Source organism: Pogona vitticeps, chromosome 1 (assembly GCF_051106095.1).
Source record: "Pogona vitticeps strain Pit_001003342236 chromosome 1, PviZW2.1, whole genome shotgun sequence".
Classification (NCBI taxonomy): domain Eukaryota; kingdom Metazoa; phylum Chordata; class Lepidosauria; order Squamata; family Agamidae; genus Pogona; species Pogona vitticeps.
In genome coordinates, this window is record NC_135783.1 from 4,361,666 (window position 1) to 4,389,245 (window position 27,580).

General features: G+C 42.7%; 1 protein-coding gene across 9 annotated transcripts in view; it reads left to right on the forward strand.

The window, feature by feature from the left end:
- Window positions 1-27,580, forward strand: part of EXTL3 (exostosin like glycosyltransferase 3) — a 173,639-nt gene that overhangs the window by 26,986 nt on the left and 119,073 nt on the right. For 4 of the 9 annotated variants that reach the window (XM_072986448.2, XM_078381667.1, XM_072986445.2 and 1 more), the window contains exon 2: window positions 17,239-17,491. The exons of 2 other annotated variants lie outside the window; for them this stretch is intronic. The gene's annotated coding sequence lies outside the window, so the exon portion shown is untranslated. Of the gene's footprint in view, window positions 1-9,379; window positions 9,480-17,238; window positions 17,492-27,580 lie in introns of those variants that run through there. 3 more of the 9 variants (XM_072986452.2, XM_078381671.1, XM_078381662.1) reach the window with 2 other exon arrangements.

Below are 27,580 nucleotides of genomic sequence, written 5' to 3' on the forward strand. Positions count from 1 at the left end.
CCCCCCGTCTGGAAGGAAGGGGTCTGGACGGGAGGGGGAGAGAAGCACCCCTTGTCAGGCTGGGGGGGGTGTCTCTGTGTCTTGTGTGTGTGTGTGTTCTGCAACCCATGCTCCCCTTCTTCTTGCATGGCATGGAAGGCTCCCAGGCTCTGGCATGCCACCCCTTTCCCCAAAAGGGCTCGGAATTGGAAATAAAGAGCAAAGCCCAAGACAGGACCAAGGCATATAAATGCTCCCCTTTACGTTTTAGCATATATATGCTATATTGCTGCTTCTATCTATCTATCTATCTATCTATCTATCTATCTATCTATCTATCTATCTATCTATCTATCTATCTATCTATCTATCTATCTATCTATCCATCTATCTATCTCACCTACCTGCCTGCCTGCCTGCCTACCTACCTACCTACCTACCTACCTACCTACCTACCTACCTACCTACCTATCTGTCTATCTATCTACCTATCTATCTATCTATCTATCCATGCATCCATGCATGCAGCAATATATTGCTCTGGTTCACCTCCAAGTGATATATATACTGTATATGGCATGCAGCCTTCTTGGCTCTGGTTCACCTCCAAGGCAGCTGAGCAAAATCTAATTTGGAAGAGTCTATCCTGCAGTGCAAAAAAAAGAAGAAAAGAAAGAAGAAGCAAAAACAAAAACAGAGTGGCAGGTAAAAATGGGAAGGGTGTGCCACGGAGGACAAGGGCAACCCTTCTGCAGGCACTGACCGGAGAGAGAGTTGGAAGATTAGGGTGGTTTTGAAAGAGGGAGCCCCCCCCCCCGTGAGTCTGTGCTTAGCATGCCAGGCAAATAAAACAAATAAAAACAATTTAAAAAGAGAAGAATACAAAAGCGTTGTGGTGCCTTAAAAGACTGAACTGCTGTGTTTCCATGGGAGCATTGGTGGACCAGCTCGGGGTCGGAAGAAGTGGAGTTGGTCCCTGGAAGCTCACATTAAAATATAGCATAAGTGGGAAGGGAAAAGACAAAAACGTGTTTGCACCTTAAAGACTAGCTTTTGTATTGTTTTCATGTGCGCTTTCGTGGGCACGTTCCCTTCATCAGAACCTGAGCTTGTCCACAAAAGTTCACATTAAAAACGATAAAAGTTAGTCTTTAAGATACCACCATGTTTTTGCCCTCCCTTTTTTTTCTTCACCTGTACTGCTTGCATAGACTAACACGGCTACCTCTCCTACAACTAAAATATAACAGTTAATCTTTAAGATGCCACTTCTTTGTCTTCTTTATTTTTGTTTGTTTGTTTTGTATTTTGCTTGAAGATGGATGTCTTTCTTCCAGCACAAGCTTTTCTAATCTTGAACCTACTTCATTAGATGCATGATGCATAATCCTTGATGGATAATTGGAGGATTATGCTTCATGCAGCTGATGGAGCAGATTTTAGTCAACAAAAGCTTTTGGACTAAAATGGGTTAGTCTGTAAAAATGTCACAAGATTCCTTGTTTTTGCTGCAGCAAATTCATACCCCTTCTGGAAATCATGGCAGTGTTTCCAGATTTCTTTCCACACCCAAACAGAGCGCTAGCTAACATTAAAATCATGATGACGTCTATCTATTTTTGGTTAAAAAAAAACCACCCACCAATATAAATAGGGAAATGGAGTAATAAATAAATAAATAGGAAAATGGCATGGTAGGACTCTGAAAAAGAGGAGGGGGAAAAATCTCTTGGGGTAAAAAGTTCTTCCTGGGTATTGCAATGCCTCTGAGTCTATTAAGTGTACTTCTGATGGTACTGGACTAAGGAATTAGAGTTCACAATGGACACACCATCCTCTGATAAAACAGTAGACACAAGTCAATTTATTCAGCAAAACTGGAATAATTATTAGGGACAAACTGGTTAAAGCTAGAGTGGGCAGCTGTGGCTTAATCTAGACCACTGCTTCTTAACCTTTGTTACTCAGACGTTTTTGGACTGCAACTCCCAGAAGCCTTCACCATCAGTTCTGCTGGCTGAGGTTTCTGGGAGTTGCAGTTCAAAAATACCTGAGTAACAAAGGTTAAGAACCACTGATCTAGATCAGTGTTTCCCAAGCTGTGGCATCCAGGTGTTCTTGTACTGCAATTCCCAGAAACACCGGCCAGCCCAGCTGGTGGTGAAAACTTTGGGACTTTCAGTCCAAGAACATTAGGGTTGCGCAGGGTTGGGAACTGCTGCTCTAGATGACTTTAGGCTGCAAATCCCATCATTGCTAACTCTTGGCTAATGTGAGAAAGGCTGATGGAAGTGGCAGAGAGAGGGGAGGGGGGAAACATTGGAAGGCTTCCTTTGCCTGTCCTTGGTTGAAAAGATACTGAAACAGGCAGGTGTCTCCTGGGGATGAGATAGGAATTCTGCAGTCAAATCCTCCCTCTGTTGTAACCATCTGCTTAACCGCTGTGGGGTTAGGATATTCAGAAGAAAGCCAACCGCTCTTTTAGCAGCTGGGTAGATTGATATGGGAACAGGTGATCCTCCGGATGCCATGATCCCTGATGCCTTAAGACTTTACAGTTGTGCTTTAAATTGTGCTTTTAAATAAATTGGAGGCAGTGAAGCTACTTATTGTGTAGATTCCAGAATACGAATAAATACAACCTTTATAAGAAATTGGAGAGCTATAATACAGTGGGAGAACATGGAGCTTATAGGAATGGGAGTTTTTGGCTTTCAGCTCCCAGAATTCAGCAAGCATTTCCCAAGCAGAATTCTAGGCGATGCAGAGAGATGTCTACAGAACAGCTTTTCCTACCTCTATGAGTGGTTTGAGCAGCCTGCTTCTCCTTTCACAAAGCAGCCCCCAAGCTCCCTGGGAGTTACAGTTCCCTGGGAGGCACCCTCTCTAGTGCCAAATGGGCAGCTAGACTATCTCCCGGGAAGTCCTAATCCCTAATGTTTAAATGAGAAGAGTCCTGGGTTCAGTTTTTGGTTTATTCAGTAAATAAAGATCAGAAAGCAGGAAGTGGGAAATACCTGTACTGCCACCTCTGCAAGTGTTATTACTAAGCAGATGTAGTAATCATTTAAACTGGGAGAAAACAGTGGCCGTAATTGCAGCAACAATGCAGTGCAATTAAATGTGTCCTGGTGACTTAAACAGAAACATCTTAGGGAGGTATCCTAAAAACATTGAACCACAATGAATGAATGAATTGCCAGTGTCAGGTTTGGAAAGCTCTGTCCCTGTGTTCTGAGGAATTACATACCTTGCCAGCCTCCCCCAGTTAATCTAAAAAAATAATAATTCAGGATTGTATGCTCGTGTTCATTTGCCCGGTACTCAGTCAGGCTGTTTGTATTCATAGGGTTGGTTGGGAACCTCTGGTCCTCCAGGTGTCCCTAGATGACAATTCTCCCTATCCCTCACTCAGCCAAGGCCCTTCAGGATGGAGCTCATACCAGCTGTAGTCCAAAACATTTGCAGAACGGGAGGTACCTCCAGCCCAACACCTGCCCTGTGTACACCTTAGTCACTGGTTTACTCTTTACAGGTTCTGGGCAGGAATCTTTTGATTGTCAGCAACTCTCCAGGTTTTCAGCAGAAGCCTTTTTACTAGCTCTTTTTTGAGATCCTTTGAAGGCGGGAATGCTCAGTTGAAAGGCAGAGGGATTTCTAGAGCTGAATTATGGCCCTTTCCAACATCCTGCTTGTTCCTGGGCAGAAAATAACGCTATTTTTTTTTAAAAAAAATAATTGTTCCTACAGTTACTGTATATGACATGGTAGGTAGCACACATAGTTCTCTTGCCTTTTCCATTTTATCTTAAAAAAAAAACTTTGATGGAGGTTATGCATAGTGGTAACGATGGTTCCAATGTAAGCACCATAGCTAAATGGGGATTTTAGTGTGCCTTTTCTTGGACCACGTTTGACACTTTAACCACCATGTCACTCTGGCAATTGTGTGAAAAGTCTAGTGAATAAAAAGGCCAGGGTCCAGATGCGTTTACACAGACCTTCATCCCATGCTATCTTTTTTCATTGTTTCTGAACCTTTTTGTTTTTGTATAGTCGTTAAGTTGTGTCCGACTCTTCGTGGCCACACAGACCAGAGCACACCAGGCCCTCCTGTCTTCCACTGCCTCTTGGAGTTGGGTCAGATTCATGTTGGTCACTTCAATGACCCTGTCCAGCCATCTCGTCCTCTGTCGGCCCCTTCTGCTCTTGCCTTCACTCTTTCCCAACATCAGGGTCTTTTCCAGAGAGTCTTCTCTTCTCATGAGATGGCCAAAGGATTGGAGCTTCAGTTTCAGGATCTGTCCTTCCAGTGAGCACTCAGGGTTGATTTCCTTCAAAACGGATAGGTTTGAACTAATTGCAGTCCAGGGGACTCTCAAGAGCCTCCTCCAGCACCACAATCCAAAAGCATCGATTCTTTAGGGTCAGCCTTCTTTATGGTCCAGCTCTCACTTCTGATGCCAATTAGGGATAATTAAAGGGAAAAATCTGACTTCTGTGTGACTTTCAACAAATGAGAGATTTTTTTTGTCTGTCTTCATAAAATACTTGCTACTTGTTTCTGGTGTCCAGGAATGACATTTGCAATCAGTTCTCTAAGCATCTTCAGAGTTCTTTTCTGTAATTCGTACTCTTACCATCTCCTAGTTTTTTGGATTTAAGGGAAGAGGGGAAATTGCTTTATATGCTTAATGTCTTAAATTTCCCTCTATAAAAATTAGCCACATCCAGTGCCTTTCTTGTTCGTCAAGTGACTCTGCCCATAAAGTTCCCTAACAAACTCCCTCCAAATGTGTTGGATTGCAACTCCCACAATCCCCAGCTAACATCGCCATGGTTGAGGGTGATGGCAGTTGTAATTGGAGAGCTTGAAGGATACTTCCAGAAGGTGGACTGTTTTGTATTCCTTAAGGATTGTTTTGTGTGGGGAAAAATATTTTTTAAAAGCATTAGGAAGACACAGCAGAATTATGTACTAAAAATGAGGCTATCTTGAAACCTATGGCCATCTTCTCCCCTGTAATTCCATGAGTGGATTACACTGATTGTTAGAAAACAGCTTCATTTGAAAGCACGGAAGGTTAGGTAAGATGTGTGTGTTTGTGTCAAGGGTTTTGAAGAACTGTTCTCTTCTGGTGATGTTTCTCCTTGGTTCCCCCCCCCCACCCCTGAACTGCTTGCCTTCTTCAATGTGACTTAGCAAAGTTTAGGACAGCCAGTAATGAAAATGACATGCCTTGGAGTGGCAGCAATTTAGTTATCGGATTCTCATGCCTTCCTTTTGTGGGGCTGTTGCACAATTAAGAGGAATCTCCGTCAATGAATCATGAGTTCTAGGTGATAAGATTAAATCAGCCTAAACATACAAATGAATAATGTCTGTTTCAAGGGAGAATAAGCATACGGTGAATCAAAACCAGGATTTGACATCTCTGAATGGGAATTACTTCCAGTTTGGGAACCGCCCCCATCCGTCTGCTCATTCAGTAGGGTTTCCTGGCCTTCTTTATAATTCTCGGAGGCCTTGAGGACTGCTTTATGGAGGAGAGATGATGTGAGCGCCTGTCATAGCAGATGCCATCTTTGAAGGGGCTCTCAGCTGAGTGGGAAAGAAATCTTACATTAAAGAAATGTGGAGCGAATCTGTTAGAAATAACAAACGTGATAATTCTACCTTCTGCCTCATTAACCTAGAACACTTGGGTTAAATTTTTTTTTCTGCTGTGATGGTAAAGCCCATTGAACTCAGTGGGACTTACTTCTGAGTAATATGCTTTGAATCATGCTCTTAATTGACTGGGCGAATCTTTAATTCAATAATTGTAACCTCCCCAGTGTTTTATTCTCTTCTGCTCCTTTGGGCATGGAGCCTTCTCTTGCACTTTTGCCAGGGCTTATCAAATCATTTATTATCCTAGACTCTCTTCACTGTTGGATGAAATCAATATTAAATGGATGCATTCAACAGTTGCGTTGACAGCCAAAGGCTGCATGCCATAAGGAGTCCCAGGGGAGAACAATGACTAATGTCTCTTGGTATTTGCTGTTAATCTTCTGGGAAGCATTTTTAAAACTTCTCTTTATCATTCTCATCATCCTCAACCACACCTCATTGGCGGTTTCTTCGACTAGTTAATTCGCGCAGAGGCCTGCTTTTATTTTGATCTGCCTCCTCTCCTTCTGCCGACTATGGTTTATCTTCAGTCAGGGTTCAGCTGCGTACAGCCAGATCATCTTGGCAGTGAAACAGTAGTACAAACAGTCCATGAACGGCTAGACATTTCATTGCAAAAGAAATGTCAAAACAACTTCTTCGAACAGTCTTTTGGTGTTGTTTTCATAAAAAGGAGAGAATAGGGCAGGATGAAATCTTGAGAACTTCCATGGTGGTGCCCAGATGTGGGAATAGGCTATACCATAGAACAGGAAGAAGAAAGACAGATATGAAAGCAAAATGGTAATGTAACTTGTTTGGCTTTCTCTTATTCCGATAATTCCACCAGTGGTTTAGTATATGGTTCTCAGGGTAAAACAACAACAACAACAACAACAACAACAACAACAACAACAACAACAACAACAACAACAACAACAACAACAACAACAACAACAACAACAACAACAACAACAACAACAACAACAACAACAACAACAACAACAACAACAGTATTGGCATTTAAAAATTGGCTTAAATCCTTAACAGTGACATTCGGGAAACACAAGCTCAGATGTATTTTGAATTCAAAATTTATTATCCAGTACCTCATGTTAGAAAGTGTTTCTCTATGGTTTCTCCCTTCAGCTTCCAGAAATGTTTTTGATCACTGTTTGCGTTTTTTAAATAAACTTTAAGACCTTCCTTTAAATAAACTTTAACACCTTCCTAATGCTTGCCAGTATTTTCAGCAATAGAGGCCTGTGATAGCTTTCCCCCTTTGCCACGTCCTTAAATATCTGAGTATCCCTCTTCTAGGTCCTGGCTCTGGGATATGGAGGCACATTGCTATTATTAGTTATTAAGCCGTGCAGCTGCGACCAAGGAGCACAGTGGTGCCCCCACTTAATGAAAATTTTGACTTACGAGAATATCCGGCTACAAAATTTTGGATCGACTTGCGGCCGGAGCTTTGACGTATGAACAAAAAATGGCAGGTGAAAAGGGCGGGAAATTCAAAGAGCTACTTTGTAGCTCTTTCACCCCAACAGTTAGGAAAAGGGAGGCTCAGCCTCCTGGGCTTCCACTGCTGCTGCCACTGCTGCTGGGAGGCGAGCCGCTGGACCATCCCGGCTGGGCTCAGCCTCCCGGGCTTCCAGCGCTGCTGTGACCATCGCCATCGGAGGCCTCCTGGGGTTCTCCGCCGCTGCAACCGTGCTTTCTGGGCTTCTCCACCACCGTGACCGCTGGTGTTGGCGGTCTCCCGGGTTTCCCTGCCGCCGTCGGAGGCTTTGCGGCGGAGAAGCCTGGAAAGCCTCTGACGGCGGCGGGGAAGCTGGGGAGGCCTCTGGCAGCGGCGGTCACGGCAGCGGAGAAGCCCGGGAGTCTTCGGACTGGCAAGGTGCTGCTTTTTGATTTTTAAACAGTTGTTCTGGGTGGGTTTTGGAGGGAGGTTTGGGCTGGGTTGGGTTATGTTTCTGTGTTGTTTTGTGTTTTTTTGGTGATTTTTTTTTTTTGCAGTCCCAATGTGGGTCTTGCTCCAATGTTAATTTTTGAATTTGTTTTTTGTTTGTTTGTTTTGTTTTCTTGCAGTCCCAGCATAGGGCTTGCTCTGTTTATTTTCTTTCTTTCTTTCTTTCTTTCTGTTCTTTTCTTTTTTCTTTTGGTATTTTTTTTCTTCAGCTGGAACGGATTAATCGGTTTTCAGTGCATTCCTGTGGGAAGTGGTGCTTTGATTTACAAAAATTTCGAGTTACGGCCACCGTTCCAGTACGGATTTATTTTGTAAGTTGAGGCATCACTGTATATGAGGCATTATGGATGCCTGTAAGTGATAAACGTATTCCTTGGTGTCTTAGGAATTCAAAGATGCTAATTTGAGCCGTGTACGAAGACAGCAGGGTTTGAAAGGGAAGGATGAAGCAGCCTAAGTGGGGGAGAAAATGCCTTTCTGAATTCACTTTATAAGAGTTTATCAGATCCTGAAGGTTAGGTGGAGCTTCCATCAAGAACGTGGTGTATACCCTTCGAGTTGGTGTAGGAACCTGCGCACTTCGATGAGGGCTCAGGGGAAGACTTGTGTTCCAATGGTATTTGTGATTCATCAGGTGGGCACATCAAGTAGGGCTTCTTGATGGTAGACCCCCAGGTTGCAGACCTCCTTCATTGAATCTTCACTTCCTTTGATTTTGCCTTTTGGGCACCAAATTGAAATACTCTTATTTTCTACATATGTGTTTGAGAAACCTGGAGTGCACTGAATAGTAGTGTTTGTTCTTTCCTAATAGCAATGTTGTTTTGCCATTGTTTTTATTATTATTATTTAAATTGTTAACAGTATACAAGGTGAACTATGTTGGGACAGAAGGGTGGTATATACCCATTAAAGGTATTTGTAAACCATTGCCTCTGGGAGGTTGTTTTACCCAGTACTCTTGTGATTTCTGTGATGCCCAAGGACACGAAGGTGTGCCACTGAGGTTGTAAGAGACACATGCTTTGCATGCACGCCATCCTTTCGAGGCACTGGTTTACATAAATAGTGCATTCCTGTGGAAGGGCCCTCATCAACCCAAAAGGGAAAAAAAGAGCCTGACACCACCCAATATTTAGTCTGTGGGAAGCTCAGATGTGCCAGAGGAAGTGGTCGGTTTTGTGTGTATGTGTAAGGGGGCAGTGTTCGACCCAGAGGATTTAAAACTCTGATTTCAGTTTGCTTTAATGCAACGACTGTAGCCAGAATTGGCTGCTTCAGCATTGCTTCTTGGCCATGTTTGCCTTTGGGGCTTGTTTTCCAGACAACTGGACTCATTTGCCTGACAAACTACTGCAGGCAGAGCTTGGCTAGGACAGGCGGAGACGGTGGCGTTTGAGAGGAAGAGAGGACACCGCTCTGTGGGTTACAGCAGATTGTGTTGTGGGTGGTGGGAACCGTACCTGCTCTCTGGAAAGGTAAATGGATGTTGCTGCTCCACAGAGGGACGAGGCTAATTTTGGACTGCAGAGCAAAACTCTACCTTTGAGAAATCATCTCAAATTGAAATCTCCTTCTAGTGAATGTGGCTTACAGGCCTGGCTAATCCCCTGCAAATGGATTAAAATTTGAGGAATGAAGGGAAAATATGTAGTTTGCGTCCGGTATTTGAAATAACTTCAGAATTGCTATAATTTTGGACAAAATGATAAGATAGTACGTTTTTTGTGGTTTCAGGAGCTTTTCTTATGTCATTTCAGTTCACACAGGCAGATGTCTGATAAATATCATGTACGGATCAAAATGAAACCATCCGTTTGGTACTCCCTCTGCTGGCTTCCAAGAAAACCAACAAACCAGCTTTCAGAGGTACCTTGGTGCAGCCAGTTTGTAGGTGGATTGGGGTGTAGGGTGTGGAAGACTGTCCCCGAGTAATGGCTTGCTTAAAATACCCTGGCAAGAACAATGCAATTCTTTTCTTAGTATTCCGCCTTAAATTTGCGGGTGACGAGTTTTGGGAACATACACTGAAAGGTCACGGTAATAAAGGCAGTTGTGTTTCTGGCTTTGATTAATGCTTTGGTTGTTGATGAAGCCCAAGCAAGAGGGATTTTAGGCGGGTGTTGACACCCACCTAAATTGGCGTTGTTGGCCTTTGGGCCTTTCCGGGAAGAAAGGGAAGTGCATAATAAAATGCAGCTGTTCTTACATAGTTCAAAGGTATAAATTTCACTAGAGATGACTGTTTTAGATTATTAGCAGCGCATCGCCTTTTATTTAAAATATTTTTACCCCACCTTTCTCCTTAAAAAGGGACCTAAGACAGCTAACATCATTGAAATACAATGTTTACAGCTAAGAAGAATGCGTATAGAAAGATGGCTTGCCTTCCCATCATTTGACTTTGGATTTATTTACTGGTGCATTCTTTTCTAGTTCTTGACAAAAATGATCTATAGGTGGAAGTGGGTTGAAGCACATTATGGGATGAACCTTGTTAACAAGTTAAGAGCTAAGCATAGTGTGAGCACATAAGATACATCGTGGTAGGTGTGATGTTAAGCACAAAATACCAGCGTAGGTCTGTCCTTCTAAACCTGCATGAAGAATCACTACAGGCGTATGAGGAGTAGCACAGGTTGCCTTACTTATTTGGAAATAAACTTGGGAGTTAACCATCTTACGGACCTGAATGCTAAAATATATGGCATTTAAGTAAATGAAGGGGGGGGGGACAAGAAAAAAGGTTATCATCTCCCGTGATCTTTTGCATACTTTTTTTTGTCTTACATGGTGTGATGACATGGGCCACTGCATGAGCAAGGCCTTCAGCTCAAATTGGTTGTAGAAAAGAAAAAAGTTTTATGTATATTAATTTTGAGGAAGATGCACACTTACAGAAAATGGGAAATAATATACATGAGGCAATTTTCCATCCATCCGTCCGTCTGTCAACTAACCCATCCATCCGTCCATCCACCCACCCACCCACCCACCCATCGACTAAATCATCCACCCATCCATCCATCCATCCATCCATCGACTAAATCATCCATCCATCCATCCATCCATCCATCCATCCATCCATCCATCCATCCATCCATCCATCCATCCATCCATCCATCCATCCATCCATCCATCGACTAACCTATCTATCCATCTCCCAGCTTCATTGATACACTTAGCTGTATAACTCTGAATTGCCATTGACTGTACTTGGAGTGGTGGAGAATGGTTGAATAAAAATTCAATTCTGTGGGTGGTCACAGTGGAGGAAGGTGGATTCCATATTAGAGTTTGTTAGGAAAGGGCCTGAAATTCAAACATCAGCATTGTAGTGTCTGAATTTAAATCTATGGTACCCCTACACTGGGAATATTGTGTTCAATTCTGGTCAATCCATCTCATGAAACATCTTTTTGAAAAGGATTAAATGATTAAAATGATTAAGCCACTTTGAGCAGATTTCCTAATGAGAGAACACTTAAGTGCTTTTCTAGTTTAGCAAAAATATCCGTGGTTATAGAGGAAATATTAAAGCTTGTGAATGGTGTGGATCAAGTCGTGAGAGCATTTTTTGTACTCTCAGAGCAATAGAAACTTTGTGCTGATTCAGTGCAATGACTACGAACAAATCTTTGTAAAGAAAAATGGATCATTTCTTCATATATAGTAGAACTGCAGTATCTGCCGGGAGGGTTGTTCCAAGCCTCCCCCCCCCCCCGGACATCACAAATATGGCAGTAGCAGTGCTATACATAGCGCTGTCTCTGGCTTCTTCTAGTGGCTAGTTCTGGTAAATATTTTCTGGTCAATGCCACTTGGATGAGGGAGAAACAGGATAAGGCTGAACCTGGAGATGGAATCCTGAAGTAGTTGGGCTACCTTAGTTGTATTAAGTGTTGTTGTTTAGAAAGCACTCGCCATTGGCTTACAGATCTATCCAGGCTGTCATTTCATGATGCAGTAGTTCACAAACAGCTCAGACATGATCATCCAGAATTGTCTTGGATATTACACTTTTACTTGTTTTTGGTGCAGAGTTAGAAACAAGGTACTACGTCAAGTGAGGAACCGAACTTGAGTTCCAGAATGAAGAACTGAACGAACCCATGTAACTTTCTTCCATGTAAAGATAAAAAGTTCCTCCGTAAAACTGTCCAATATGTTCTATTTATTTAAATCTTAAGTATTTCCTTTGATCCTAGAGGTAGTATAAGTTGTTATACTGTTATGTGCCTTCAAGTCGAAATTGACTTATAGTGACCCAAGGATGGCTTTCAGAGCAAGAGACATATTTAAGGGGCAATTTTACCAGTTTTACACCTTTTCCCATAACGGAGCAGGATTTGAACCCAGGTCTCCTGAATCCCAGTCCATTGCCCTCTAAGAGTACACCACACTGGGTATCCCTGAAGGTAATATTTTATTTATTTATTGGATTTCTATCCATCTACCAAAGGTCTACTTTTGGCGGTTTACAAATTTAAGAGCAATAAAACCAAAAACATATATTATAGATCCAAGGTAGCGAAAGTATAACAAATTAAGAGACGGCACGAGGGAAAGCCTGCCCAAATAGCCAGGTTTTAAGTTTATTCCTGAAAACACCCAGAGAGGGAGCCAGGCGGATCTCCACTGGGAAGTTGTTCCAGAGACGAGGGGCCACTGCTGAGAAGGCCCTGTTCCTCATTCTTTCCTTCTGGACTTCCCTCGCCCGGCCTGGCTGGAACGAGTGACTCTGGCAGAACTGGGTGGGAGAACATGTGAATGGGCTATGGCAATAATTAATGGGTCTCTCCATTATATAATATAATGCACATATGAATTAAATTATTTTAAAATTTCATCCTCAATGAATTTTGTTAGGTGTCTTAAGTACTGTTGTTATACAGTGGTGCCATGCATGACAACGATAATCTGTTCCAGAAAAATAGCTGTTTAGCGAAATCGTTGTCATGCGAAATCAGTTTCCCCATTGGAATGTACTGAAACCTGATTAATGCGTTCCAATGGGGAAAATACCTCGTCCAGTGAAGATCGCCCATAGGGAAGCCATTTTGCAAGTGCCAATCAGCTGTAAAAATGGTTGCCCTGAGAAGCATGGGTCTGGAAAACACAGGGCAGCCATTTTGCGGAGCCGGAAAAATCGTCGTCCTGTGAACAAACGGTTTGTGAAGCACAGACCTGATTGATGTCCAGCGAAAATCCCCCATTGGAATGACTGTTTTGCGAATCGCTATAGTGATCACAAAAAGTCATCATAATGCGGATTCGTCGTTCAGCGGGGTCGTCGTCTTGCGAGGTACCACTGTAGCTGGATTGAAATGTAAGAAATCAATTTGTCTTTTAAATTCAGCCCACTGATTCTAGTAACTTTGTCCACCCCAACATTACTCTTTTTTTTGCACCAATTAAGTACTGTCAACAACACCTGTTTCACTACTTTAGAACTGTGACTTTATCATCATGGCCCTGCAACCAAGGAAAAGTAGTTTGCTACCAAGAACTACTGGTTTGGTTTGTTGGTTGTTTTGGAATTCTTGTCGTTAATTTCAAAGAAGGAGAGAGGGTTTTGTACAGGAAACAGCAAGTTAATTGTATGTAGCTTCCCGATGGGGTCTATCTTTACTCTTGAGGGCTTCCTGTAATCTTGGGAGTGCAGAAGTCTTCACCGTCTAACCTTTTCTTTCCTGTTTTTGCCCACCAGCTTCCTCTGTTATTTCTTTCAGGAGCTTGAGCGCCAGCTATCTTTTTTGTTCTTTTTTTTAAATTCTGTGGTGAAGTCATGTTGAGGACATATGATGGGGATGTGGTGGTGCTGCGGGTTAAAGGCCGCAGCACCACAAGGCTGCTGCAAGGCCAGAAGACTAGCAGTTGTAAGATCGAATCCACACAACGGAGTGAGCTCCCGCCGCTTGTCCCAGTTCCCGCCAACCTAGCGGTTCGAAAGCATGCAAAATGCGAATAGATAAATAGGTACCACCTTAGTGGGAAGGTCACAGCGTTCCGTGTCTAGTCACACTGGCCACGTGACCACAGACAATGTCTATGGACAAATGCTCTACGGCTTGGAAACGGGGATGAGCACCGCGCCCTAGATTCGGACATGTCTGGACTAAATGTCAAGGGGGACCTTTACCTTTCACCATGTTGAGGATACAGAATAAAATATATAGAGGAAGCAAAGAATACAATACAGTAGAGTATTAAAGCATAGCACAGAGTTGGCTGCGGAAATGGGTTTTGCTGATTAATATGCGTTATAATCACCTACAAATTTTGAAACATCTAATTCTGGTCTAAAATTGTGTTTTTCATTTCTCTCCTTTGTAACTTTCCTAGATAACTTTGATCTCGTATTACTTCGCATATCTTAATTTCTTCGGTAGAATGTAAATTTCTTGGAGTAAGTTGTAGCCTAGCCTGGTGTCTAACAACCTCCTCGATATCTATAGGTGAACAGAACCAGTACCCAATAGCTTCCCGTTGGAGCACGTCGTCTTTGGCTTGATGTTGCGATAGCTGGAGCTTGCCCTGATGAAATGAGTCGGACTAGAAAACCCAATGGTTTAGGTCTCTGGCTGCAGAGCCTGAGGTTGGGAGTTCGATTCCCCCTTGGTGCCTCCTTGACAAGGGCTGGACTCGAGGGACCAAAGGGTCCTTCCAGCTCTACCGTTCTAAGATGATGCCTGTATAAAGAGGTGTTGAATACTTCCTACTTCCATGCTTGAAAAAGTAGTAGTACTTGCTTATCCAAATGTTTCGCAAGAGGCGTGGACCGAAGGAATTCTGCCACCAGTGTTTCATGCAGGCGAGTGAGTGGGCTGATAGAGAAAAACTGGGTGTCTCTTCTACCCCCCCCCCCGTCCCTCCACTTGTCATGCACGGCTTCCATATCAGCTGCAGAGAGAAGGCGAATCTTTTTCTGCAGCTTGTGAGGAAATGAAGGAGATTAGCGAAGGGGGATGGATTATCCTCTCCTCTGTTAGAGATGTGACGATAGAAAGCAGGATTCTTTATACTTGATGAAAGGTCGGATTGTTATTGTTGTGTTTTTTCCAGCCTGCTAAAAGACAAGTGGAAGGGGTTGTCCCTTCCTCTTAGTCAGCATGGAAGGGTAGCCTTCTAGTTTTGTAGCAGCCTAGTCAAATATTTCTCAGATCAGTTGATTTTTTGGTTGCTTTTGCTGTTGTTTAGTTGTTTAGTCGTGTCCGACTTCATGACGCCATGGACCAGAGCACGCCAGGCCCTCGGGTCTTCCAGTGCCTCCCGGAGTTGGGTCAGATTCAAGTTGGTTGCTTTGATGATGCTGTCCAACCATCTAGTCCTCTGTTGTCCCTTTCTCCTCTTGCCTTCACACTTTCCCAACATCAGGGTCTTTTCTAGGGAGTCTCTTCTTCTCAAGAGATGGCCAAAGTATTGGAGCCTCGGCTTCAGGATCTGTCCTTCCAGGGAGCACTCAGGGTTGATTTCCTTAAAAATGGATAGGTTTGTTCTCCTTGCAGTCCAGGGGACCCTCAAGAGTCTCCTCCAGCACCACAATTCAGAAGCATCAATTCTTCAGCGATCAGCCTTCTTTATGGTCCAGCTCTCACTTCCATACATCGCTACTAGAAAAACTATAGCTTTGACCATGCAGATCCTGCAATCTGTTGATCTTGTGGTTGTTATATTTCAACCTATGGTGACAGTATGGATTACTTTATTGCACACACAGGCAGGCTTTTGGATCCTTTAAGACTCCTCATCAGGCTGACTCTTGTGCAGCTTGCCCGGAAAAGTCCAAAAACCATCCTGGCTGAATTTTGAAATCTAAAATGAAAATACACCTTCCACCAGGTATTCCACACCTGTCAAAGAGTTTTTGTATATATCCTGGTCTTATTTACCAAATTCCACTGTACTCCAAAAACACAGACCATTTTACATATACAGTACATATAATATCAGAATTATCTTAGTGACATTTTAAGGGGATAGTGGCTGTTCCCAGGCTGGTACAAGATGTACTGTTTTCGACTCCACGCCCCCCCCCTCCATTGTGATTATGATAATTAATATGTGAACAACTCTTTATTTTTCAACACAAAGTTGCCACAGTTTTGTCTATTAAAAGTTTATAGTTTAAACCCAGACTTTCCTTGAACAAAAAAATTTATGGTCTTCTGGCCTAGCCTCTTAAAGGTGGCGCAGAGCGGCTTCCTGCAGGCAGATTAAAATACTTCATTGAAGCTTTCACAGCATGGAGCATTCGTATAATGAAAACTGCATTTGTGTTTCTCTTGTTCCTGCTGTTAATCTGGTGCTGTTGCTGGGGTTTCTGAGCACAGTCTGCAAGCTATGGGCTACTGCCCAAACGTGGAAAGCTCCTGGATCATTTTGGAACCCCATGTTCCGTTCTCCTTTCACTTCTAGACAATGACCATTTTTGGAAATGTGTGTGGGTTTCTGTCAGCACAGATGGGACTCTTGAGAGGCAAATGGCACTGATTTTAGTAGTCTCTCTTTTGTCTTTGATCTGTTATGTTTCTTGGCAGTTTATAGAGAGCACATCGCATCTTCTCGCTGCCCTTCCCAGATCCATGTTGAGCGAATGACTCAGGGGGCTCAGCCCTCTCTTGGCTCTTTCTCTGTTTCTGGGGAGTTTTCTGAGGAGAGTAGGAGGGCTTTAGCAAGCAGCCTCTGCCAGTTGACTTGCACTTTTCTGTGGCCAGTTGTTCCTTTAACGGGAAGAATTTCTTGTACCAGGAAAACAGCCTGAAAGTATTTATAGCATTTGCATTTTGCAATTATCTCAAGCACTTGGAGAAGGAGTCTTCCTGGCAATTAACATCGCAGACTAGGAGTTATAACTCTTGCAGGAGTCCAGGGTTGATAGAACAGCCTGCCTTTCCAGGGTTCATTGTGTAGGTATGTTTGTACAAGCAAACAATCTTGCTTCCGTGTGATGATTTGAATCTTGGGAGCGAATGAGAGATAATCGCGATTTATTTTATTTATTTAAAACATTATCCCACCTTTCTCCTTAAAAAGGTGGCTTAGATAATTAAAAAGATAATATTTACAAGCGAAAAACAGTAAGTATATGAATATTAAAAAATAATTTAAGTATTATATTAGAAATGGAAAATGAAATCGGTACTAAAACGCATTTAAAACAACAGAGCACAACAATCCATTTAGAAATGCCTCTCATACCACCAGTGATTTTTTAAAAGCCTTAATAATGGTAAATTTATTATTTATTTGTTTACTTAAAATATTTTAACCTGCCTTTCTTCGTAAAGGGACCCAAGGCAAGGGTTCTGTAATAATTTTGAAGAAAGCAGTCATAAAACCCTGGTTCCCCTGCATCCTAACCTCTGTTTGTTTTGGGGCAGTGTTGTCCACCCTCACACTGGTTCCTTCCAGTAAACAAGGCAGAGGAAGAGTGATAGTTGCATAATTGCAATAATCGACCTGATCCAATGTTTCATTCTTACAGCAGCCAACCAAATGCTTCTGGATAGCCCTGAAATGCAACTGAAGCACATCATATTTGCACTTGTTTTCCCGTCTCATGTTGTCTATGATTTCTGAAAGCTGTGGCTAGTAACCCCTGATAGCCTTATTTGTGTTCATTTAGGAACCCAGGGCTGCCAAGTAAAACAGCAGCCGTCTTGTTGCTATGATCAACTGGTGGAAGAGAAAAGGGCATCAAGAAGACCCAGAAGTTGGCTCTAGTTGCATTTCAAGTGACAACCGGGCAGAACAGCCACAGTTGGAAAGGTGAAGACCAAAAGCGACTGTCGCTAACCAGGCTGCCAGTGAGGACTCTGTTGTGTTTCCTTAGCTTGCCTCTGCCACAGACGAGGACTCCTGTTGGAAGCCTAAATCAGGTCAGTTAATCATTGGCTTTCCCGATTCTCCTGGGATGAGTGAAAAAAAGATACAGTGGTGCTTCGCTTAACGGCGATAATCCGTTCCAGGAAAATCGCCGTTAAGCAAAAACAACGTAAAGCAGAAAAAAACCATTGAAATGCATTGAAACCCCTTCAGTGTGTTCCAATGGGGTCAAAACTCACCGTCGAGTGAAGATCCTCCATAGGGCAGCCGTTTTCGCTGCCTGTCTTGTGAGGAATCCGTCCCAGAAAACAGCGGGGAGCCATTTTGTTTACCCGGCAGCCATTTTGAAACTGCCGATCAGCTGTTTCAAAATCGTTGTTTTGCGAAGAATCGGTTCCCGAAGCAGGGAACCGATCATCACAAAGCGAAAAAAACCCTTTTAGACCATCGTTTTGCGACCGCAATTGCGATCGCAAACAGATCATCGTAATGCGGTTTTGTTGTAATACGGGGCAATCGTAAAGCGAGGCACCACTGTACCGATGCTTCATTCCCAACCAACATGAATTCTGCCCACTTACCCCAACCCTTCTGGCTCCCATGATTTCTCGCTGGACACAATTGGGCTGAATGGCAGACGTTGCTGTCATGGGCATAATAGCTAGCAACTTGCATTTAAAAACAAAAGAAGTCCCCCAGTTCAAGTTCTGTGCCCAAACAGAATGGCTGTCTAGAACTATGGGATCTGCACAACATTATCTTTGCATTCTTGACCTTTCACCTGTTGATCATGCTTCACAAGGACCGGCTCTTGAGGTTACTTTCTAAGAAAAAGAAGAGGTTAAATAAACTACTGCCTTTCTTTTTATCTCCAGCAAAACTTCCTCTGGAAGTTTCATTCATTGCATTTGTAGCTTCGACTGCTCTTACCCTTGTTCTGTTAAACTTTGTGCTTGTGAGAGGGTGTTTTTTCATTTGCCCATCAGAGTGCTTTTTATTTTTTGATGCTGTGGAAGCACCCGCGTGCTTTGCTCCGTTGAAGAGGGACGGTCCAGCATGCTGATAGGAAAAAGCTTCCGTTTTGTCTGTATGTGTGTTGTTTATTGTGGAGGCCCTTTTCAGCTCTACGGCCTTGGTTGAGTTGTTTGGCCGGCTTGCTCTGTTGCTCTTCTTAGAAGCTGAGTGTCTAGCAAAATCGTTTGTTTATTAGATTTCCTGATTCGGGATTTGGAAACATATCTTACCGCATTTAGCAGAATTATAGGTAGTACTGTGGGACTCTTTGGAAGACCTGAGGGTGATAAGTTGAACGTTCCTAGTTGTATCTCACATGCTTGCCTTTGTGTAGGAGAAGCACAAATGTTGTTAAAGATAATCTGTGGATCCATCTGTTTGCAGCGCCCAGAGAATGTCTGAGGGTAAAAGCTGGGAATTGGTGGATATGCGTGGGGACTGCCTCAAGAGAGGCAGGCACATGTGAATATGCTGGGCAAAATACCATCCGGACTAATAAGCGTGACCAACGTGGACAGCGCAACTCCGATATCCTACTTAGTGGCTTGTACAATGTCCTAGCTTTAGAGAATCCTTCCTGCCTTGATTTGAATGGGAGTGAATGGCTTGCTCATGGATACTCGGCTCCTGTTTTGCATGCTGCATATGTTTCTGGGAAGCCTAGTTCTATCCTGGCATGTTGAGTCCCACCTTCTTTTGCATGAAGTAAAAGCAGACACTGCTCTCTGGCTTTCTGTGGTCTGGTGCCCCCTGCCCTGACGATGCTTTGGACTTTGTGTTTTATGTTGAATGTGCATGTCTGTATGATTACTGTAGGATAGATTTTGGATAAACGGTGTGGCTGTTCTCTTCGAAGTCCTTGGTTATGGGATCAACACCATTATTACCTTAAACACACGCAGTCCTATTTGATTTCAAAAGATAATCAGGGTCTGGCTGATACAGAACTTGAATAAGTGACCATCAGGGATATTTTGCTAGGGCTAAATTTAAATCTGCCGGAAAATCCTGGGGAGCTGCTGCCAGTCAAAGCTGAGAGTACTGGGCTCAATGGACTAATGGTTGACAGAGTATAATACAGTTTGCAACTTTCTTCTTGTTTTTGTTGTTTTGACTTATGTGCTGCCCCTTAGTATTAGAGCACTCTTCGGGCACTTTACAACATAATTAAACAAGGAACACTTTGCTCCTCAGCAAGCTGGGTGCTCAGTTCACTAACCTCAGAAGGATCAAGGCTTGAGCTGGTTACCTGAAAACGCTGGGATTGAACTCTGGTTATGAACGGAGGCTTGAGTTTTGCAGTTTTGCAGTTCAGCCACTGCACCAGGGATATAACCTGTGAAGCAGAGATGCATCACTGTCCTGTGAAAGAGACTAAGCTTTGAAGTAAATTAGATTAAAATAAGCATGCTTTAAGAGTGACATAAAATGCAAAATAATTATGCAATACATTAATGAGATTTATACAAGCAGACAAATACAGTGAAAGTAATATGCAATCAGAATGGAGCCCACCTATAGTTTTATTAGAATCCAGCTAGTTGTGCCGAATTCCATCTAGTTCACACCAGTGTATGATGATTTAGAGGTGATGCATGGGGCCACATTGAACAGAACAGAGGCGGGAAGAAGAATTTAAAAGCTCAAAAATGATTCCAATCCTCACTCATGGGAAGTGGGGACTAGAGATGGGCACGAAATGCCGGTTTAGTGGTGTGTGCTGGTTTGACCATCAGGCCAACAGGTATTATGTGGTTCCAACGTGGTTCTGAGACCATCCTTCTCTGGTGGGGACCCACTTGGAGGCAGCACCTGGAGGTGGCTGGGCAATGAATCCGGGGGCACTTCCTCCGAGCGGGCACCCACGTGGAACACCTGTTGTGCCGACAGCCACACCAGCACGAACTGCAAAATTGGCGCTTCGTACCCATCCCTAGTGGGGGCTATGAGAGCTTCTGATGAGGGTGATGTTATCTATTGTCAGGGTCTTGGAAGACTTTGGACGTTTCTGATAAATGGAGGCAAGTGACTGAGCCGGTTCTAAAGAAATGCTTGATGCATTTAGATCTGGGGCAAAGTACGAGGGAGAACAAAAGGTGAAGGTGGGTTGAGGAGGAAGAGATTGGACAGGAGCTGGTTGGCCACCAGAGATGATGGAAATGGAAGACGGAGAGAGTTTTGTGGAAGTCTGCAGAGGAAGACAAATCATGGGAGAAGGGGGGAAAAAACCCTTAATTTCTGCCAGAAAGGATACAGAGAGAAAGAAAGGTGCTCCTGAAAGATGGAAGCAGAATGGATTTGGGAGGTGGGGGGAGCCAGAGCAGGCTTTAGGAATTGGCAGGAAAAAAGAAGCAGCCCCCAAAGGCATAATTGCTACTCTTGCATGGTGTGCATTGTTTCCGGATGTTGGAGTGTGGGATGTAAAAGACTAATGCCAAACCGGAACACGAACCATCTCCTCTGAGACAGCTGTGTTTAGGCGAATGTTTTTTCTACAGAGTAACATGGGATTTCTTCATCTTTTAAATGTTTACAAGGAAGGAGTCGGCCATGTTAGGCTGGTGCGGGGGGGGGGGAGAAAGATTCTTTTAAGACTAACAGATTTTATTTAGCCTACACTTTCATAGACCACAGTCTTCTTCTTTTGATGCAACTTCAAATGCATGAGAAGAAGTGGCCTGGAGTCTATGAAAGCTTATACCAAAATAACTGACTTGGTAGTTCTGTTTGATATAATCTTATTGGGTGCCACGGAACTCTTCGTTATAAGAAATGCTGTACCTTCTTAAAGTCCTTTAGAAGAGGAATAATTAATTGCTTACCTGTCCTTATCTAACTTAGCTCCCAAATCTAGATTCCCGTTTCCTGGTCCCTTGTTTAACACTTATGAGTCACTAATTTGTAGAGCAAAGCCTATTTATCGTAACTTTATTTAACAGAATGTGACAGACTGGGTTCCTGTGATTCATCAAAGGCCAGATCATTACTATTAGGAGTATGTTCTGTATTTTTGTGTGTGTGTGTGTGGTGAATGGGATAACAGCACAGAACAGGGATCCCCAACCTGTGGGATGGTACTGATCCGTGTCCTTGGAAGGACCTGGCTTCCAGGACAGAGAAGTGGTGATCAGGAAGTGAGTGGCAAGCGAAGCTCCGCCTCCTGTCAGCGTGCTCCTATGAGCACTCCTAAAGCCGCTGCTGACAGGAGGCGGAGCTCCAGTGGCAGCTCACCTCTTGCTCCTGCTCACCATTTCCTTTATGACCTCGATTCAAAGCTATCCTCCAACAACATCCTGCATAACAAGTACACATGGTCCTTGGGAGGTTGGTCTTCCACTAAACTGGTCCTTGGTGTCTAAAAGGTTGGGGACCGCTGTTGTAGATCAGCGGTCCCCAACTTTTTTGACACCCAGACCGGTTTAGCATGCGTGGGGTGTGTGTGAATGAGTATACATACTCTGTGTGTGTGGAGGTGCGTGTGTGTGTGTGCATGCTGGAGGCGCCTGTCTGTGCATGTGTGTGGGGGGGCATCTGTGCATGTGGGGCAGATTGCATTCATGGGTGTATGTGCATGCATCTGTGTGGGGGTGGGTGGGAGATCTGTCTCCACAGGATACCCTTTTGTGCTCACTACTGTTCACAAAGTGACTCGAGCAAGGGAAAATCCCAGAAGCAGTCTCCTCCTCCATCAATTAACCACTTCTCACCCAAACACAAAACAGTTGTCAGGGCTGTATTTTGATAGGTGTGAATTTAGTTCCTTTTTTCCAAAATATTTTCAAGACCGGTTTTTGACTTAATGGAATGGTGAAGTGAAGGTGTAAGGGCAACTCATTTAACAGAGAAACATACACACCCTTCAGCCTCTCAGATAAACTAATGTTGTCATGCCCGCTCTGCAGAATGCAGACTAGAAAGCTACGCTTCAGATCTAGATCTGATTTCCGCTTTGAAAAGGTGTGTCAGGTGCCTGGTCTCAGAAATCCTGAGAATGTTTACTGAAAATAGGCGGACCTGGAATTAACACAACTGTTAATTTGTTATGCAAAATATTTTGAACATGCCTTATAAAAGTGTATGCTAATTTCCTGGGTATACATGCCAAATTATTCTCGTTTCTGGAGAACTGTCACTCTATTACTTTCTTTAAGCACATCCAATTTAAAAATCTCATTGTATAAGAGCTGTGAACTTTTTTTGACCAGTAATTTTCACTTGCCCATAAGATACATTGTATCATTTGCCTGCCAAGCCCATACTATGCATCCTAAGTTCATAACAAAGTCTCTGTTTTTCCCATTTGAAAGGCCTCTTTTGAGGATCAGCATTTCAGTCCTGCAGCCTAGATTCTTCCCAATTTTTTTTAATAAGCCGGTGGGGGCCAACCATTCTCTTTGAAAATAAGCAAGATTGGTCTCTTCAAATTGTATGAGCTATTTTAAACCAGGGGACATTTAGAGATACCCGTTTCTGAACCATGGAGGAACAGTGTTACTTTAAAAATAAATCATAACTCGAAAACCCTTTGCCCAAACCTTCCAAAATTTGGTATAGAGCAAGAGCAGACTTTCTGCTGGAGCTGTGCCAAGTTTGGTGCTGATCCGGAGCCAGTTTCAGAATTATAATTTTTTTTTGTGGTAGAGTGGTATCATTAAGCACAAGGAGGTAGACGCCAGGTGGCATGGAAGAGGGCAGGCTTGGCGGTCCCCTGCCATTTTCATATACTGGTGGACATGACTTGAGCCTTCCATATTTGCTGTCTTGTACCCATTCAGTCTGTTCTCCTCAGGTGCCACGGAGGATGCTGTTCCATCATCAGTGTTAAGATGAGACACAACCTGCCCATTTATTTCTGTGGAATGGTAGGAAGCATCACCTCTTTGTTTCAGGCAGCAACATATCTTGGGGCAGCCGTGGCTAATTATTCAGCTGTGTGAATGGAATGGGCCCCTTTCCTTCTTTCCTTTCCCTGAGCTGGATGGAGTGTTTGCAGCCAGGCGACGTCAGTGGTTCCCAACCTTGGGTAATCCTGATGTTATTGGACTATAACTCCCAAAAATCGCAGGCAGCTGAGCTGGTAGTGAAGGCTTCTGAGAGTTTTAGTCCAAGAACTTTTGGATACTCAAGGGTTGGGAACCCCTGGTCTTTGCTCTCTGTCTGCAAGCAGGCAAAGAACTTCAACGAAGCCTTCCCTCAGTAGACCAGCTACCTGTGTGTGATCTTTAGGTGGGATTCTTAGGCATTACTGCTTTGACTGGGTTTTTAGTACGAATTTGTGTTTACCATTTTTGTGTTTTCATTTCTCAATGTGGCTTTTTTTTACTGTTCTTCATTTAATATTTCTTGTTAATAATGTAAGGTGCCTCTTTACTCTTTCTTCCTAGCTTTAAATATTGTCTTTTAATGATGTTAGCCGCAGTCGCGTACCTATTGTTTTCAACTTTAAATATTATCTTCCACTGTTGTCAGCTGCCTTTTCTTTCTTTTTTCTTTTTTTTTTAATTTCCAAAGTGAATACAAAATACTAAACACAGTGGTGCCTCCTAAGACGATGTTAATTCGTTCAGTGAAAAATGCTGTCTTGCGAAAACATCGTCTTGAGAAACATGGTTCTGCATTGGAATGCATTGAAATCTGTTTAATGCATTCCAATGGAAAAATCGTCGTCTTGCGAAAATCGGCCATAGAAAACATCATCTTGCGGAACGCGGTTTCCCATTGGAATGCATTGAAATCTATTTAATGAGTTCCAATGGGGAAAAATCATCATCTTGCGAAAATCGTCCATAGAAAACATTGTCTTGTGAAGCGCAACAGCGATTGCAAAAACCAATCGTCTTGCGGATTAATTGTCCTGCGAGGCAATCGTCTTGCGAGGCACCACTGTACAGTCTAAAACACAGTGCACTCCCATACCCACGGGACTCTCTGGAGCAATACTTTTATTACAAACCTCCTTTCCGAAATTGTATTGATTGTTGCTTAGAGGCTTTCCCCTTTTCTTTCACTAATACAAATTCAATAATTTTACCCCAAATAGCATAAAAATATTTAAACATTTCCTCTCTTTTCTTCTTAAGTTCAGTAGTCAATTTGTCATTTAACGCAATGTCCCATACTTCATTATACCAATCTTCTAATTTAATATTTTTTTCTTTCCAGAATCTAGCTATTAATATTCTAGCACTTGTCATAAATGGTTGTTGTGGGTTTTTCGGGCTCTTTCGCCATGTTCTGAAGGTTGTTCTTCCTAATGTTTCGCCAGTCTCTGTGGCTGGCATCTTCAGAGGACATTACTCTGTACTCTGGTGTAGTTTGCTTGGGAGTTGAGTATTTATGGCTGTGAGATAGGCTTTTGTCCTATTCAGGAGATGGGTGATTATTGTGTCTTGTTGTGGGTGAATTGTTGTGATAAGGAGGAGAGATTATCTGTCACTGTGATTGATGGGTGTCATTAGCTGGTCTTTTGTGTGTAGTGATCCCTGGTCCTTGTGGCTGGCTAGAGGTAGTGACGTTTTGCACACTGTATTTTTCAGAGATGGAAGCCAAGTTTTGTTGAGTTTCAAACTTTCCTTTTTTTGTTGAAGTTCTGCTGGTGCTTGTGGATTTCAATGGCTTCCCTGTGCAGTCTGATGTAATGTTTGCTGGTGTTGTCCAATATTTCAGTATCCGCTCTGTTAAACGATCATTAACTATTACTTCTAAAGTATTATCTGAATATAATTGATCTATTACTACAATAAATCTTCTAACAAATCCCCAACCCTTTATAAGCAGCTTTAATGTTGGACATTCCACACAATCAAAGGCCTTCAATATATCTAGTGATAAAACAGTTGCCTTTGTTTTTCCTTTGCTACTTCATATACAGTGGAGCCCTGCTAGATGCTTATCCCGCATGACGTCAAAATCGCTTAACGATGACTTTTTTGCGATCACAAAACGATGGTTCCAATGGGGGAAATCCGCATTAAGTTGATTGGGAGCCTGCTTTGCGAACTGTTTGTTCGCTATACAATGATTTTTCTGGTTCCGCAAAATGGCTTCCCTCTGTTTGAAAAATGGCTGCTTTCCGGACCCCTGCTTCGCATTACAGTGATTTTTAACAGCTGATTGGCAGTTCTTTATGGGCAGTCTTCGCTGGACGATGAGATATAATCCCATTGGAACGCATTGACTGGTTTTCAATGCATTCCAATGGGTTTTTTTTTGTTTGATGACGATTTCGCTTAACAGCGATTTTCCTGGAACGGATTATCGTCGTCAAGCGGGGCACCACTGCATAATGTTCAAAATTTGCCTAGTTACATTATCCATTTGTCTTCCCTTTATAAAGCCTTATTGATCTTCTTTAATATAATTTGCTATAAACCTGTTTAATCTATTTGCTAATATAGCAGTAAAAATCTTAGCATCTTCATTTATTAGAGTTATAGGTCTATAAGATCCCAGATCTGTTAGATCCTTGGGTTTTGGAATAAGAATTGTTAATGAGTGTTTTGAAAAAGGTGGCATTTTCTCTCCTTCAATATTTTATTATAAAACATTTTAGCTTAGGTATCAAAATGGAACTAAGATGTTTATAATATTCTGGACCCAATCCATCAGGGCCTGGTGTTTTACCATTTCTCAGTTTATTAATGACTTCACCAATTTCTTCTTCTTTAATCTCTTTGTCTAATATTCTTTTATCACATTCCAATAATTTAGTTTTTAAATTCTCATTTACATAATTTTCTATATCATCTTTCAGCACATTTTTCCTTTATATAAAAATCTTCATTTTATCTTTCATTATATTACACCTCTTGCCTGTTCTGTCTTTAATTACCCGCCTTGGGTTCTTTTCAAGGAGAAAGGTGGGATAAAAACTTTTTAAACAAACAAGCAAGCAAGCAGACAGACAAATAAATGTACTGGTAAATTACAGTTAAGCTTATGACGGCAATTTTGCTTGCTGCCGATCCTCGTACCAGGGAAAGAGTACCGTGGTTCGAACAGGCCTTTAGGCTATTAGTAGCCTAGTATATCAGGTTTGTTTTTTAAAAAAAACAACTCTTTTCATCAGGCTTGTCCACCCTCTCTCACTTATTTTATTTATTTATTTAAAATATTTTTACCCCACCTTTCTGCACAAAAAGACCCATGCAGACTTTGTGGCAGCTCTTCATACAGCTGTTGGGTGGTATCCACTCCAGTCCACTAGGTTCTTCAGTTTCATATTACCATACAGTGGGGTCTCTACTTAAGAACTTAATCTGTATTGGAAGGTGGTTCTCAAGTTGAAAAGTTCTTATGTTGAATCTGCATTTTCCATAGGAATGCATTGAAAACCATTTAATCCGTATCTGCTCTTTTCCGTCCATAGAAACTATTTCCCCCTGTATAAGACTATACTTTTGTCTAAAACCTTTAGACTAATCTAAAGACTTGTCTTATACATGGAAGTAAGCTAAGGAGAGAACAAAAACAAGTGGGGAGGGGAAGCAGGGATCAAAGCGATCCTGCAGCCCTTTGATCCCTTTCCCCCTACACTTGCTAAGCCGCAGTTATTTTTCTTAATTTTGGATTAGAAAAGTGGGGGGTGTCTTATACATGGGGGCGTATTATACACAGAAAAATACAGTATTTTGGTGCCTTGCATTAAATCCCCTAGAATGAGATTGCCTTTTCTGTGCCTTTAGTGCAGTGGTTTCCAGCCTTGGGTCACCCAGATGTTGTTAGACTATAAAACTTCTAGAAACCCTGGCCAGCTACAGCTAGTGATGAAAGCTTATTGGAATTTTAGTCCAAGAACATTTGGGGACCTAAGGTTGGGAATCACAGCTTTAGCGAGAGCAGAGCGGATCCTTCTAACTGGGGATTCACCGTTCCTGCAGGCAGACCTGCTGTGATGCAGGCAGAAGCTTTAGAACGGCATTTTGACATCCAGCAGATATTTTGTGTTGCAATTTCTGCCATTTCTTTCTAACTGCCAGGGTCGTCGTCCTTGTTCTGTTCAGTGTGATTCACTGAAAGTGCTCAAAGACAGCCTGGTTGTTGCTCTTGCCAACAAAACTCTCCCGTGAAGGCAGGGTTTTTTTTGTGTGTGTAGTAACTTGGTTTGCGGTCTGTGACAGAGCCTGTAT